Source organism: Rhodnius prolixus, unplaced genomic scaffold (assembly GCF_049639745.1).
Source record: "Rhodnius prolixus isolate KJV_2025 unplaced genomic scaffold, Rpr scaffold_7, whole genome shotgun sequence".
NCBI classification, from domain to species: domain Eukaryota; kingdom Metazoa; phylum Arthropoda; class Insecta; order Hemiptera; family Reduviidae; genus Rhodnius; species Rhodnius prolixus.
This window is the reverse complement of record NW_027411582.1, coordinates 15,802,464-15,820,315: the sequence shown is the minus strand read 5'-3', so window position 1 is coordinate 15,820,315 and position 17,852 is coordinate 15,802,464. Positions and strand designations below refer to the sequence as shown.

The following is a 17,852-nucleotide window of genomic DNA, read 5'->3' as shown; positions in this document are numbered from 1 at the left end:
AATAAAAATGGTTTACCCCAAAAAATTAAGTAGTTTTTATTTTTGCACGGACTTTTCAAACGACCCTCGTATCTAATACACACGTCATGAAATAGCCAAATTTTGTACCCAAATATTGTGACCTTTACAAAAATTTATAATCTTATTTATTAAATAAAAAAAAATTACTAATTTATTATTGTAGTATAAAGACCGTTGCAAAAATATAACCGCACAATATATATTGATAGATACGACCTCGACATTTATTGCTAATCTCTTTGGCAGAGTTTGTTTTATTTATTTATTTATTTTTTTTGTTTTATTATTATTCTATTTTTTATTTATTATTTATTTATTTTTTAAACAAGTACTGTTATTCAAACTGTTATTAACACACATTTTACATGGTGATATTTAACAATTTAGAAGTGAACAAATTTTATTTTAGTTTTTTAAAAGAAAAACAAATATCTAAAACAAAAAAACAAATTTTTTGGCTATATCTTTATCTTGATAAAACTTTTTAAAAGAGTTTAAATGCACAATTTAAATATTCAAAATAGTGGGGAACAATAAGGTGAAACATGATCCACAATTTTTCTTTTACCTAGTTTGCCAGAAAATAACCATTATTCCCCAATTTTCTGTTTATCCTAACATATTATTAGTGCAGAAAACAAGATATTAAGCAAGAAAAACCTTTAAACTATTTTTTTTTTCATACAAATAATGCACAATAAAGAATTAGCCAATCCCAGTTTAAGAATGGAAGTGTGAAAAGTAGGGGTTGGTTGCGGAGCCAATCAGAAGCGAGAACTGTTTATTACAGCCACGCCTACCCATGTTTTATACCACCGCCCACTTTGGCCTGCAATAAAATGGAAGTTCTGTATATTTTCTTTTTTATTTTGTTTACTTTCTATTACTTTTGACAAACGAAACTATTAACCAGTATTATTTTAACTGGAAATTGATTGCTACAGAACATTACGAGAGCACAAATTTTGGTACTTTTTGCCGTTTAATCAACCATTATACTTAAATTTTTAAACTGTAACTTGTTAAGAAATTTTTTTTTAAATTAATAAGATGTTTATTGATCGATTGTGTTTAAATATTTTACTTGAGAATTAAATTTTGTTTTTTCTACACCAACCACATTTAGTTATTTAGTTGGTATTTAACTTACACGTGGGAAAAAACGTACAATGTTAAAAAGTACGAATACTGGTGGTAATATCGTATACTTAATCTCTTATCAGAATTTTTTGGGGCTTTATTGGCATTGGTTTTCGCCATACAGCCAGCATGGCCTAGGTGCTTATCATTACTAGAATATCACTCACTCTCCATTTTTACTTATAAATACATTCGCTTCACACATTCATCCCTCTACTATATACAACTATTTACATAAACTACAACTAATGGATGGATCACTACTCTATATTCCTGCCATCCTTATAGCTTAACCGAAATTAAAATCACCGTAATCCTTCTCTAATCATTTTCTTCCATTCATTCTAATCGGCTCTAACTTTTAAATACATTTATATTTCTTTGCTAGCTCTGCTTCAAATTTAAGCACATAGCATAGATGTTGGTGGAGAATATTATGTCTTCGTAGCGAAATGGTGCATCTAAATACCTGTATATATGTCGTCAAACATTCGTTTCCTTTCTACTGCATAATTTTACTTAACTAACAGAATAATTTTAAACAAACAAGACATACATAATAAGAAATTACATTAATTACTTTAATAATGCAATATCTTTTTTTTGCATTTAAAAAACGTGTCTATTTATTATAATAAATTATATATTTCTATCAACTAACTTTTGAATTTATGGATCACATTTTTTTATGTTTAGGAGATCAGATTTTTATGAAACTCTCCTTAAGTTCGTGCTTTCGTACAACCAGTAATACTACCGCAAATTGTGAAAAGCCATGGACTTGCTGACTCATAATTTTAAAATATAACTTAATAAATAAGTCACGGTTAACTATGTAATTAATAAAGACCAATAAGGATTTAAGTTTTTTTTATTTTTTGTTTAGTTTATATAAATTTTAAAAAAATCCAGATGTCCTGAATAGATAAGATGTTGAACTAAAAATCATTATATAAATTGGCTGGAATTCTCCACAAAATTAAAAATTAATATTCTCTAATATGCTTCTTAATTAATTAATATTAATTAATATACTTATTAATTAATATTAGTCTCTACCTATTATTAGAATAAAAATTTCTTATATTACTTTTTTATCTAGTTCTCCAAAAAAATAATACGCATTTTACTACAAATTTTTTTTTTTTTTTTTTTTTCACTTTAATTGTATATTTACAACTGCAACAATTGTTGCATCAAGTAAATTTGATCTTACTGGTTCAGTTCTCTTGTAATGTCATGGTTAGAGCAATCACCCACTGGTGAGACTCTTTCACAATGATTTAATCACAACAGATCTCTAGGCCATTTTCGCTTCAGTCGACGAGGAGGATTGTCTGGAAGGTGAGGAGAGGAGAGTTGTTGGACAAGAGGATTAGGATGGAGAGCTAGAAGGCTTTGAAAGTTACGGTAGCGAGACTTTATTAGGTCAGTGACAAAAGGGATGTGTAGGTCAGTGTGTATGGTAAGGTTAGAAATGTAATATGAAGCATTCAGGATTTTCCTTACGATTTTAGATTGTAATGTCTGTAGGCGTTTGGAGTTAGAGGATTTGGTTGAGCCCCACACTTCTGCTCCGTATGTCCATATGGGTCTTAACAGGGTCTTGTAAATAGTCAGTTTTGATTCACATCGAGTTTGGATCTGCGCTCAAGTAGTCTACTAAGTAGCTTGTAGCGTCTGTTCACGTCTTGTCGTTTCAGTCGAGTATGTGGGTTCCACGTGAGTCTCTTGTCAATGTACAGTCCTAAGTATCGTACTACGTCAGCTGGAGGAATCGTTACACCGTTCAGTTGAACAGGTGGACTCGCAGATTTTCTTAAAGTAAACGTAATGTGTACTGACTTTTGTTCATTAATTTTAAATTTCCATTTTCGGAACCAGGTTTCGAGAAGCTTTAAGTGAGTTTGAATGTTCTAAGTGGCTTGCACCGGATCGGAGTGAGATGAAAGTATAGCAGTATCATCAGCGAATGTTGAAACTATTGTATTTTTGGAAAGAGGTAAGTCAGCAGTGTATATTAGAAAAAGGAAAGGGCCCAGTATGCTTCCTTGAGGAACACCAGCTTTTATGGGTATAAAGGACGAGAGGGCCTGCCCTTGACGAACGCGGCAGTACCGATCGGTTAAATAAGATTTTAAGATCAGATAGTAGGTGAAAGGAAGATGATTTTTAAGTTTGTGCAGTAGGCCCGAGTGCCAGACCCGGATCAAAGGCCTGAGCCACATCGAGAAAGACACCCGAACAGTACTGTTTACGCTCCAAGGAAGAGGATATGGTATCTATTACACGGTGCAGCTGTTGAGTTGTTGAATGAAATGCGCGGAAACCAAATTGATGTTCAGGTAGCAATTCCTCTATTATAGGGATTAGACGTCTTAGCAGAAGCTTCTCCAGTATTTTCCCAAAAACAGGTAAAAGGCTTATTGGACGGTAGGAGCTAGGTTGCTGTGCAGGTTTATTGGGTTTCAGTATCATTTTCACTATGACTACAAATTAAACAAACAAAAAAAAAATTAATTTAAATAATAAAATGCTAATTAGAGCGTCACAATAAAACAAAATGATAAAACAAAAAACAAATTATTTATAATTTTTTTAAAAAACTAGATAACGCACATTCCACTTCGTAACTAAATTATAATTATTGACGTCATTGTAAGTCATAAAGCTTTTTTTTACGTGACCATAATCGATGTCTTTGTGTGTGTTTTTTAATTGAGAAAGAATCATTTTATTGTCTTGTACATATTTTTTTTTTTTTAATTCAGAGTCGGACTTTATAAATAAAGTTCGACTCCCACTAAGTCTGAACATTCCGATGTGAACAAAAATACACACAAGAGTAATGTTTTTTGTCGCCGGACTGGATCCTTCCTTCTCCTTAAAAGATTGTGTCTCTTAAAAACCCCACGCATTTCTCTTCTGGGCTTTTATTTTTAGACAATCAAGAGAGAGGAGAGCCTGTTCAGTTCATTCAATTCTCTTTTTTACACATGCTTCATTCAGAGTTTTGCTCTCATTCTTTCATATTTTTATTTTAGCTCCCAACTCATTCATTAAAAATAAAAAACAACTAGAAACTGGAGAATTTCTCAGCCCACTTCCGCAACAAACTGACCACTCTCTTCAATCAACAATCGAATGAACAATCGATTATGAACGAGTAACGAATAGGAAGAACGACCGTATACAATGTATTTCAGGTTTTTCATTGTTCATATAGAGTCTTCAGTTTTCGAATTCGCCATAAATATAAATATAAATTTCTCATTTTAACCATTAAATAAAATTTAAGCCCCAGACCGCGGGAATCGAACCCACAAGAATACATCTCAAGCTTTGTGGGCCACGCCTTAACCCGCTCGGCTATATTGTAATTTAGAATATGTACGAGGTGTGGCTATTAAATACGAGACTATTGCTGTAAAACATTTTATTTTAAATTTATACATATTTAGTTTATTAACACCTTCAATATACACCCCTCCCCTATCCCTACAACGCTCCATGCGAATTTACCATTGTTCGAAACAGTGCTGGAAGTCTTTTTCTGTGGAGCTCCTGCATGACGCGTGCCGCTTTTTCTTTCACAAGCTTCAACGGACTGAAATATTATTCTTTTTAATGCAGATTTGACTTTGGGGAACCAGATAAAAGTCATATGGGGCCAGGTAAGGCGAATAAGGCGGATGGCCTAAAACTGAGATGTTGTACTTGGCTACAAAACGTCTTGCGACAGACAATGCAGTGTGAGCCGGCGCGTTTGTCTTGATGGAGAACCCATGGACTTGTTCTTCCACAAATCGGGTTCGTTTTTTTCCTTACTCTTTCACGGAGTTGAGCAAGCACCTCACGGTAGTAATGTTTGATTAATTATAATCGATATTTTGATCCGTTTTGGACGTGGAAGGGCGACCCGGGCGGTCATCGGCCATCTTGGAAACGCGTGAACCATTCAAAAACTTGCGCACGTGATAAACATTCATCGCCATAAACTTCTTTTAATAAAAGATAAGTTTCAGTAGCGGTTTTACCCAGTTTCATGTGAAATTTCACGACAATACGTTGCTCTACTACATGTGTAGTATCATGTTTTTGGCAAAACGAAACTAACACCTCTTACACAAACGACAGTTCCGGTCAGACTGATTTCTCTACAAACAAGGTGAGATGCTGCAATCGAAAGAGAAGCCTTTACGCTGCACAGCTGTCGGTCGTTAGGATTTGGCGCTTGTATAGTTCTATCTGTAGCAGCATCAGTCTCGTTATTTAATAGCCACATCTCTATCATCTATTTAATTAAGCCTCTACTTTTGAACATGCAGTAATTTCTCTATTAAAATCGTTCACAAAGCAATAGCCTATTTAATAAATCATAACCTGCTCTGTACTCTTTGTAACCTCCATGAAAAAGAATATTTATTTCATTTATTTATTATCTGTCCGGTTTATGAATGTATTAGATTAAAATATCTACCTCAATTATCTGTTCTAACCACTATTATTAGAGAGGAACAACTACTTCATTTACTGTCACTGCATTCGAAATTTGACTGCCTAAATATTTACATTTATACAGTAAATGTGGCAATGTTACGCTCATCCACGTTTAATGACTAATAAAATTTATAATTTACTGTTAAAATATTTAAATTTAAGTTACAATTTAATTTAGAAGTTTATTTCTCAATAAGTATGATTATTTTTACATTATTTTATTACTATTTTTTGTATAAGTTCTGTTCAATTTTTTATCTTTTACTTTATTTGTTTCTAAAACGTTTTATTTATGCAACTCCTTCTGTACACCTGTCTGGTTAAGACAGAATAAAAAAATAATAATAATAAGCTACTAAATGCGTTTAATTGCAGCTAAAACGTAACCAATATTACTAGCATTCACATCATCGTCCCAATATCTTTGATTTTGAACTCAAAATATGGATAAACGTTTGGTAAATTTGTAATAATTTGCAAGGTTTACTTACAAAAGTAAGAGAGAGTAGTGAATAACAAAGATGTTTTGTTAAAAGATTTGTTATTTGGTAGAAAGATATTCCTTACTCCTTAATGTTAGAATTATAAGATTCAAGATCCGTGTTCTACTTTTCTAAAGTATATAATTATAATAAAAATATATACAAAAATGATACAAAAAAAGAAAATAAAATAAAAAAAAACTCTCCGTACCATCTTAAAAACTCACCAAACTATATAATATAGAGGTGGAGAGTTTTTTACTCTCACTTCCAAACTTATATTACTTAAGATAATATTTAGATTACCTTAATAAGAGGTGGAGAAATGTAGTTAAGGTGTAGAAGAGATGTTGATGAAGGGGCAAAGAAGTATGGTCAGTTATCGTGATAGTTCTGTTTGTAACCTATAGTTAAAGTTTTGGAAAGCGTACTTAATAAAAGGGCGTTGTTACTCAGGTGCTTTGGTTATGAAGGTCCTTGGTTCGTAGGGCCAAGGTCGAATGCTGTTTAATAACTTCATGTCTTTTATTTTCTTGTTTCAAAAAGGATACGTTTCCAAAATCGGGGTTTTTTGCTAGGTCCTGGTACTCTTAGAATAATTGATTTTAAAAAAAGCCACTTTTTCTTATCCCAAAAAGAATATAAAATCGAAAAATTGCACAGTAAAAAGATAAGCGAAAATGAAAAAAAGGGCAATATGAAAACACGAAATATCAAAAACAATTATTAACATCTACTTAAGGCACATAACTATAGCCTGAATAACACAAAAATTTTTTTTTGTAATATTAAAAGAATTCAACCTTGGAAGTATCATTTTGAATAAGAAATTTATAAAGAATTAAATCGATAATCGATATCGACAAGTAAAGCCACTCTATTTTAACCTTGAATTCTTCATATCTAAGAATAATAAGTGATTATTTTGTGGTTTCTTATCAAAATGGCATGTGACTTTGCGATTACATCATAGGATATTTTGGAATAGTTAGTACTAGACGGAGATCATTGGTCCAGATGTTTTTTCATCAGAAACAGGGAAGGTAAAGATAAGATGTTGTACGAGGGTCGTTTGAAAAGTCCGTGCAAAAATATAAACTACTTAATTTCTTGGGGTAAACCTTTTTTATTTTTCAACATAGTCTCCTTTTAGCCTTATACACTTTGTCCAACGCTGCTCTAGTTTGTTGATCCCTTCCGAATAATAGGATTTGTCCAAGTCTGAAAAATAGCCATTCGTTTCTGCAATCACCTCCTCGTTTGAATAAAATCTTTTTCCCGCCAGCCATTTCTTCATATTGGGGAACAAATAGCAGTCCGAGGGAGCCAAGTCTGGAAAATAGGGGGGATGTGAAACGAGTTGGAACCCTATTTCCATTAATTTTGCGACCACAACTGCTGAGGTGTGAGCTGGTGCGTTGTCGTGATGGAAAAGGACTTTTTTTGTGGGCCAATCGTGGGCGTTTCTCTTGCAGCTCGGTTTTCAAACGGTCCAAAAACGATGAATAATATGCACCTGTAATAGTTTTACCCTTTTTCCAGATAGTCGATGAGGATTATTCCTTGCGAATCCCAAAAGACAGTCGCCATAATCTTTCCGGCCGAAGGAACGGTCTTCGCCTTTTTTTGGCGCAGATTCCCCCTTGGTCTCAGGAGTGTAGTGATGTATCAATGTTTCATCCACAGTGACGAAACGACGCTTAAAGTCCTGCGGATTCTTCTGGAACAGCTGCAAACCGTCCTTGCAACACTTCACACGATTTCGTTTTTGGTCAAACGTGAGCAATCGCGGCACCCATCTTGCGGATAGCTTTGTCATGTCCAAATGTTGATGCAAAATATTATGTACCCGTTCATTCGAGATGCCCACAGCACTAACAATCTCACGCACCTTCACTCTACTGTCATCCATCACCATATCATGGATTTTATCAATGATTTCTGGAGTAGTAACCTCATCAGGGCGTCCAGAACGTTCCGCGTCACTTGTGCCCATATGGCCAATGCGAAAATTTTGAAACCACTTATAAACTATTCTAATCGAAGGTGCAGAGTCACCATAATATTTATCAAGCTTCTCTTTAGTCTCCTGAGGCGTTTTGCCTTTCATAAAGTAGTGTTTAATCAACACACGAAATTCTTTTTCGTCCATTTTTTGAAAATCACTCGACTTCCTCGATTCAAACGAATGCCAAACACAAAGAAATAGACCGATCTGGCTGAAACTTGGTGTGTGTTCTTCCAAAAGATGCTACTAACTAAACATAACCTCTCTGACTTTGCACGGACTTTTCAAACGACCCTCGTATAAGGTTATAACTTAAAAATAGCAAAATGCACAAAATTTATTATTTTTAACATCGAATTCACGTAAAAATCGATCATTTGAATGATTTTTCTACAGAAAATTTCTTGTAACGGCATTCCCTATAAGGTTTCAAGCATTCATGATGGGCGGATACGAGCTATTGACTGTTATTAAAGCTATTATCTGCTACTAAGTAACGTAAGTTACTTCAAAATGTAAACAAATCGAGAAGTGCAATTACTTTAATTACACTAAGACGATCGATACCTAAATTCTAATTTTACTCATCATATTTTCTAAAACAAATTTTTAATACAGAACAAGATTTGAAATCACTTTTTTAAGGCTGAATGCAGTAAAATTCAAGAGCAGGTTCTTGGTAAACTTAGGGCCCTTGTGGAAATTGCAAAAAAACTATTTGAAACCACCATTTTGAAATTGCAAGTTATATGTATAGATGGAAAACTGAACAAAAAATTGAATGCCTACCTTTTTATGATGGCTGTTAACTTAATCAAAGAAACTGTCAGTATATTTTCGAAAATTAATTTAAACAGCTTCCGCACATATGTAGCACCAAATAAAACTTTTTATACATTAAAAATAATGCAGTTGCATTAAAAATTAATTTACAGCTGAACCGATGGAATCTCTGCGAGAATAAATACACAAAAGTAGGTTTTACGTCAGGTTATCTGATGACTAGTGCTGCTTCCAAGTGTCATTTAGTGTAATTTGCAGTTCTTTAAATCGAAAAACTTAATTCGAAATAATTAATTAGTTAGAAAATAAATCTAGTAAGCATTGACCCAATTTATTTTTTAGTCAAAAGATTATCTTGTGACAAGAAGTAGAAATTTGTTTTTGAAGTCATTTCTACCAATTAAACAATTCAAAATGGAGTTGTAATTTTACAATAAAACAATTGATAAATGGCTCTCTTACTAAAAGCTTTATCTCAATCTAAATAGAATTAGTTTTTTTAATGTTGTACGTCTTTTTAATTGCTAATTACATAAGTACTTCCTAGTTTATTTTATATCATTTGACTAAATGGCTAACTTCATCATAATAACTTTAGTATTAAAAAGTGTATAATAACGGTTTATGTTATCTAATAAAAGAAACGAACTTAATGGATTTTGAATTGCACAAGTGTTTTTTGTATAATAATTTTCACCGAGATTTCTTTTACATCATCTGTGCAAAGTAAGATTAATAATAATTTAATTCTTTTAAAGTTAAAAAAATAAACTTTTATTTTATAAGGAAGAAATAATATTGCTAATTTCAGTCATTATTTTGCCTAGCTTTCGACCTTTAGGGATTAGGGTCATCTTCAAGGCTTGTTGATAATATAATATTTATAGATTGTTATTATAATATTACTGTGTCTAAGAAATGTGAAACATTAAGTTCATGAACAGATAGGACAGAAGATACATTAATATTATAATTACAATGTAAAAATATTACGAGGGTCGTTTGAAAAGTCCGTGCAAAGTCAGAGAGATAGCACTACTGGCGCGTATCGAGGTTATGTTTAGTTAGTAGCATCTCTTGGAAGAACACACACCAAGTTTCAGCCAGATCGGTCTATTTCTTTGTGTTTGGCATTCGTTTGAATCGAGGAAGTCGAGTGATTTTCAAAAAATGGACGAAAAAGAATTTCGTGTGTTGATTAAACACTACTTTATAAAAGGCAAAACGCCTCAGGAGACTAAAGAGAAGCTTGATAAACATTATGGTGACTCTGCACCTTCGATTAGAACAGTTTATAAGTGGTTTCAAAATTTTCGGAGTGGCCATATGGGCACAAGTGACGCTGAACGTTCTGGACGCCCTGTTGAGGTTACTACTCCAGAAATCATTGATAAAATCCATGATATGGTGATGGATGACAGTAGAGTGAAGGTGCGTGAGATTGCTAGTGCTGTGGGCATCTCGAATGAACGGGTACATAATATTTTGCATCAACATTTGGACATGACAAAGCTATCCGCAAGATGGGTGCCGCGATTGCTCACGCTTGACCAAAAACGAAATCGTGTGAAGTGTTGCAAGGACGGTTTGCAGCTGTTCCAGAAGAATCCGCAGGACTTTAAGCGTCGTTTCGTCACTGTGGATGAAACATGGATACATCACTACACTCCTGAGACCAAAGAACAATCTAAACAATGGGTTACCAAGGGGGTAATCTGCGCCAAAAAAGGCGAAGACCGTTCCTTCGGCCGGAAAGATTATGGCGACAGTCTTTTGGGATTCGCAAGCAATAATCCTCATCGACTAGCTGGAAAAGGGTAAAACTATTACAGGTGCATAATATTCATCGTTATTGGACCGTTTGAAAACCGAGTTGCAAGAAAAACGCCCACGATTGGCCCACAAAAAAAGTCCTTTTCCATCACGACAACGCACCAGCTCACACCTCAGCAGTTGTGGTCGCAAAATTAATGGAAATAGGGTTCCAACTCGTTTCACATCCCCCCCTATTCTCCAGACTTGGCTCCCTCGGACTACTATTTGTTCCCCAATATGAAGAAATGGCTGGCGGGAAAAAGATTTTATTCAAACGAGGAGGTGATTGCAGAAACGAATGGCTATTTTTCAGACTTGGACAAATCCTATTATTCGGAAGGGATCAACAAACTAGAGCAGCGTTGGACGAAGTGTATAAGCCTAAAAGGAGACTATGTTGAAAAATAATAAAGGTTTACCCTAAAAAATTAAGTAGTTTTTATTTTTGCTCGGACTTTTCAAACGACCCTCGTATATCTCAATTGGTTTCCATGCTTTCTAAAAAAAAAGGTACGAGAAATAGTGGATTCAGTTTGAATATCCGTCCATCTGTCAGTCATTTTATACAATTGTTCTCGCCCCCCAAAAAAAATTGCTCAAATAATCTACCCAGATCTGAAATCACGTATTTCATACTTGAGCTCCAAAGATAATCTGTTTCTTCAATTTCTAAGAACGGAAGTCACATTACTGTAGTAAATTTCCCAAAAATCATTTTCTTTACGAATCTTTTTCTTCCCCCCCCCCCCCCATTATTAAGTATTTTTTTCAATCTTACAATAGAAATGTTAAGTGAGCAAGGAAAAATTTATGAATGAAAAAATTACGCCATATTTCTTTTCTCATACTATTTTGAGGTTTTGAGGGGAAGAGAATTCGACAAAAATGGATGAGTGATATTTTCGATGGTAGAATTTCCTTCAAATCTAATTATTTTAACCACAAATTTTTAGCGAACTATTTAGAAGGCATAAGAGAACTGTAAATGATATTGAAATGGTACTTTTTAACCACAGCCTACTAAATCATGCATCAATTTCTCTTAAGAAGATTAAAACAAAATATCAAAATAATTTATATTCTTGCTCCCACTTAGCGATCCTCTAACCTTTTTTTGGGCTCGCGTACCATCATGCTAAATTGTACCACTTCGTAAAAATGGAAATTTGTTATTCCGAGTATGTTATTTTACTATTACTATCATTATTTGTATAGAGATACAATGTATCTGTTACAAAGGAGTTCAAGTTCATGTTCACTTTATAAACTTTGTAAAGTGTAAGATCTTAGTTTTAAAACTTTTTTTAAATAATTAAAAATTGCGTACATATTTATTTTTCTCTTCAAGATTATTAATTAATTTACAAAGTTCTTCTTTAGGATTGTTATATTTGTGCCCAAATCTTCTAAATTAATATCTTTTTTCTGCAACCATGTAGGAATGTTCTCATTACTCAATTAAAATCAGTTGTGTAATGCCCAACTTTACCACACTAGTGGGGAAAAATTCCCATTAGTGTCACTTTCCTCACTAGTGAGTGGAAAAACTTTATTGTGCTTTCTTGATATAAGAAGTTTTGTTATTAAATATTTTCTGTAAAACTTTAATAAGCTTATTTAACGTAACTAAATAATTAAAAAACGAATATTAAACGATAAAATAAAAATTGAAAGGAATATAGAAATAAAAATAATACTTTAATAAATAATTAGATATTTTTAATTATAACAGTTAAAAAGGTTATAGTGTTACCTTATAGAAATTTAAAATGGATTCTAGTGATTCCTGTTTAGAAAACACTCCTCCATCAATAAAAGAAACAGCAGAAAATGTAATAAGTAATGTAAATACGTAAGTAATGTAAATAATTGTAATATAACAATAAATGTTTATAATAAATAAATTACTTTTTGTAGACTGTAAAAATGAAATTTTTAATTTTTTTAGTTAATAAATGGTTGCAGAAAAAATATAATATTTAACTCTAGTGTAAAGTATTTTCCTCACACTCGGCAATTTGCACTCGCATCGCTTCGCTCGCTCGTGCGTGCAAACCCTGCCTCGCGTGAGGAAAAATACTACTTTCCACACTTGTTAAATAAATAACTATAATTAAAACCATGAGAATTGTGCTTATCTGAGTTCATCATTTTTCCTACGTCAGTTTTAAAATGAAACGGTTTCCATGGAAACTATTCTTTACTATACCTGCATAGATTATCTTTCTTACCAATTCAAGGTGTTTCATTTTATCTTACATCTCTGTAACCAGTATATTTACTTTCCTCGCGTGGTTACTATTGTTAAAATGCCAAACATTTTTCCGATATGAAAAGCTGGAATTTCCACCTGCATAGCAATAGCTTTGCGGAGACGGTTCAATTCACACAGTCTGTATATATTTTTCGGTCTCTTTTTTCCCTCTTCCTTAACATTGTAAGCACAGCTTATTTTGATACTTACATAAACTTCATCTCCATTTCAAGTACGTTAAATTTTATGATAGCTTACATGCTTCTTTCATTCGTATCTACAATCAGCACTCATCGGCTGTCACCAAAGAAAAATAACTAGCTGCTAAATCTAAATATATCTTCTTTTTTTTTAGAGCTATATTAAATTCCTGTTCTAAACATTTCATCAAGATTTATTTTAATTAACTCCAAGAGCAATTTTAATTAAATGTGATTCCTCTTTAAAAAAAAATCTTCGGGTATGATCTAATTACGTTCCAGATCCTCCAGTGCTTTCTTGAGAAGACAAACAATTTTACTTTCCACTTCGTTGAGGGCAAGATTGGTGTTGTAAATATAATACTAATGCAACACTAAGTAAAAAGAATTGACAATTCAGAAACCTAATTTTACCTCTAATTCGTCATTTAAGAATAAGGAACGGTCTCATTGTCTGTATATATGTATATCTTTAAAACAAAACTCACAGTTTAAAAAGTTAAGTATAATGGGTTTATTAAACGCCAAAAGTTACACAAATTAGCGAGTAACTTAACATTTCATTCTTCCTTCAACTCGTAATTTCAGCCATTTTCATTATCATTCGTGAAAGCTTATGTGTTTTATTCAAATTTTATAACAATAATATCATTTAAGTAATTTAATTGCATTAAATTTTCATTACCAGACGCTCCAATCTCCAAAGGATGCAATCTCTACAATCTAAAATAACTTCGAACTATTGTACAAGCTCCTTTTTATGTCTCCAACCTGGACTATACACACTGAACTTAACATTCCTTTTGTCACACAAGTTGCTGAAAACAAGATACAGAAAACTCCACTTCAGCCTGCAATCTCATATAAATCCTCTAGCTCAGAAATCTTTCTTCTAGAACTCTTCCTGATAACCCGGACAAGACGTCTTAAAAGACAGTGTGGCCTCGTGATCTCCTCTCCAGTGAAGAGAGTGGACTAACCAACTAATATTTGGGAGTGTTACCACTGCGGTAACTTCTCCACTCGTTACCTTATCATTAGTTACCCTGTTATAACTGTTACTTATAGCGCTAACGCACTGATTGTAGCATAAATAAACGCATTAAAAAAATCATTAAGTTATTGTAAAGAAATCGCCTATTTTTCCAGGCGGGGCTTCACGTCCAACTACCAAATTAGGTGTCGTGGACGGAGGCAACTAGCAAACATACTTTACTGTAAATTTCTTTTATTAACCTCTAAATAAAATCCAAGGCCTAAGACCGGGAATCGAACCCAGTACCACAATGCATATTAGCTTTGCAGGTCTCGCCTCTAACCGCTCGGCTACCGTGGCGCCTAGTTGTTAAATAAATAACTATTAAGTATCCAACTACCTGTAAGTACCAATTAAATTTAATGTTGCTTGGATAGAGCTTACTCATTACAATCAGTCTCTTTAAGCAGATCTTTACATAGTTATCATTTAAGTTCTGTCACATGATAATTCTATTAAATTTTCTTTATCTTTTATCGATAATGATGTAGCTTATCCTAAATTTTCTTTATAGAAAGGGTTTGAATTCCAATTATCATTTGTGTTTTCGGGGTTTTGGGAAAATACTCCATGAAAGACACTTTTGTAATGTGCTATTATATTTTCTCGTATATCTTGAGACAGGCTAACCTTATTTACTGTACATATTAACAACTTTACTGTATAATATTATTAATTAAAATAATTTTTATGTATTATGGGAAAAATCTTTTCTATATTTTTATGCTTTAATTTTTTATGTCCGCCATTACTGATTATTTTACGCGTACCACCACAGGTTGGGAAACGCTGCTCTAACCTATTAACAATACCAGAATAGTGGTAACAAATATTTCTAGAAAAAATGTAAATAACTAAAGACGAAAATTACTTGAACTACAGTTTCCTATTTCAATCAAGTAGGCCGCATTAGATGAGGAAATTACCAAAAAAAAATAAAATCTCGAGTACTTTTTACTGAATTCACTGATGTTTCGTCTATTTTTTACTACAACAAGAGGTTGGCTAATTTTGTTTTTGTGTCCTATTTTAAAAATACATCTGTGTCTACTTTTGCTTGCTCTTAAAAGCATTGATGGGGCCATATAAGTCACGTTCATGCCCTTTACAAATGGTCTACTTTGTCTCTTAACAGTGAGGAGGTTCCTTTTATTTCCCCCCCCCTCTTCCACCCACCATTAGCCACAGCCTTCTAAATATTGCTCAAGCTTTCACTATTTCCTACTTAGGTTATAATCGGGATATTTTGTTCTCTCTCTTGTTGACCCTTATTGCAGCCTATTTAGGTAGGTCATGTACGAGGTGTGTTCAAAAAGTAACTGGAATTTTCGTTTTTTGAAAAAAATATTTATTTATTCATCTACATTAATATTGTCGCCTTCAAAGTAGTCCCCTTCGCATACAATACACTTGTGCCAGCGCTTTTTCCAATCCTCGAAACACTTCTGAAACTCGATCTTTGTGATAGCTTTCAGCTCTTTCAGCGATTCGCTTTTAATGTCATCTATGCTTGTAAGACGACGGCCTTTTAATGTTCTCTTTATGTTTGGAAATAGAAAAAAGTCACATGGAGCCATGTCTGGCGAATATGGAGGCTGGGGCATCGTTAAAGTTTTGTTTTTGGCCAAAAATTCACGAACAAGCAATGAAGTGTGAGCAGGTGCATTATCGTGGTGCAAAATCCATGAATTGTTTTGCCACAAATCCGGGCGTTTTTTTCGGATTGCTTCTCGCAAACGGCGTTGAACTTGTAGGTAGTACTCCTTATTGATTGTTTGACCTTGTGGCAAGAATTCATGATGCACTATGCCATTAAAATCGAAGAACACAGTGAGCATAACCTTCACATTCGACCGCACTTGTCGAGCCTTTTTCGGTCTTGGCGATCCAGAATGCCTCCACTGGGACGATTGAGCCTTAGTTTCGACATCATATCCGTAAACCCATGTTTCGTCACCTGTTTATAACACGTTTCAGTAGATCCGCATCGTTGTCGACTTCATTGAGTGACTCTTGAGCAACTTCCATTCTCCGCTGTTTTTGTTCGAAATTCAACAATTTTGGAACAAATTTTGCTGCCACACGTTTCATACCCAAAACATCCGAAAAAATTTCATGGCATGAGCCAATTGATATGGCAACATCATCAGCGACTTCTCTGATTGTGATTCGGCGATCGTTCATAACCATTTCTTTCACTTTTTTCACGTTTTCATCGGTTGTTGATGTGCTTGGACGTCCAGGTCGTTTGTCATCTTCAACGTTTTCGCGGCCATCTTGGAAACGCTTATACCACTCGTAAATCCTTGTTTTACTCATAGCAGACTCACCATATGCCTTTATTAACATTTCACACACTTTATTACACTTTATTTCATTTTTTACGCAAAATTTAATACAAATTCTTTGATCCATTTTTTTTAACAAACAAAAATCGCCAAGCTCGAAAAACACGTCTAACCTTAACGGCTGCCACTTAAGAAGTAAACAATGAATATTACTGAAAATTTTATCGTACTTCAGGGGCATGTGTACCAACATAATAAAAAAAAAAATTTTACAATCAGACTCTCCAAACCCGCGAAATTTAAAAATTCCCGTTACTTTTTGAACACACCTCGTAAAATAATTTACAAACTTTTATGTGAACACTGAGCACAACATTCTCTATAAAAAAAAAGAAAAAAAAAAGCTCTTACATTCTACGAAAACCAGTAGCTCTAAAAATGCATATTTTTTGTGAAAAAAAAAATCTAAAATCTAAAAACTGCACGATTATAATAGAAAGTAATCAAAAATTCTGTTCTAAAATAATGCAACGAACTGAAAAGATTTTGAAGGTAACCACAAAAATACCTTAATAATGTTCATTTTCTTTTTAAAGCAATGCCATCTATATAAAAAGCACGTTCCTGCAAAATTAACTTAATGGGGCCCCCCCCATTCTTGTACAAAACAAAAAAGTGAAGCTGCACTCTGTCCTATATTCATATTAAGTTCTTATGCAAGTGGTACAAATGTATGTGGGCGACCAAAGCAAGCAATGTTGCTTTAATGTATGTAAAATGTATTGCTAACGTTGCTCCATAATTGAAAACCATATTACGTCAGTTCCGCACTAGTATAATAGGTTAGATCCACAGTGTTTACTTGTTAGGAAGAAATAGCTCATTGCTAAAACAATTATTATTAAAATTTGATACAGCAACTTAAAAAGATGTAAAAGTCTTTTGTAAGTAAGTGTATTCAAATTGAAATTTAAAACATAATGCACTACTTTCAATAAACTCGTTTTGGTTTACTACATAAGTTTTGTTCTATTAGATATTAAATAAACTTTGTAATGCAAATAAATTAACAAAAGTTGAACACGAAAAATCTGTTTTTCGGAATTATGCCCTTTTTTGGGGGGGCCAAAAACCTCCCCCAATTCTCTCCATTTTGTTTTATCCCTAGCTCCCCAATGAATTTGTTAACCTCAATTCCTCCAGCTTCAAAAATGGCGACCTCTATTCTTTGTTTGCTATCCATTGGACACTATTCAGTAGCTTGGTAATGTCCAAGAACTTTTTCTAAGTTCGAGTCCCGGCCAACTCTCCACTTGAGCATTTTT

General features: G+C 33.5%; 1 protein-coding gene across 2 annotated transcripts in view; it reads right to left on the bottom strand.

The window, feature by feature from the left end:
- LOC141447075 (uncharacterized) overlaps positions 1 to 17,852 on the bottom strand; it is a 170,510-nt gene that overhangs the window by 135,707 nt on the left and 16,951 nt on the right. The window contains exon 1 of one of the 2 annotated variants that reach the window (XM_074114257.1): positions 8,941 to 9,077. The exons of the other annotated variant lie outside the window; for it this stretch is intronic. The gene's annotated coding sequence lies outside the window, so the exon portion shown is untranslated. Of the gene's footprint in view, positions 1 to 8,940; positions 9,078 to 17,852 lie in introns of those variants that run through there. 2 annotated transcript variants of the gene reach the window in all.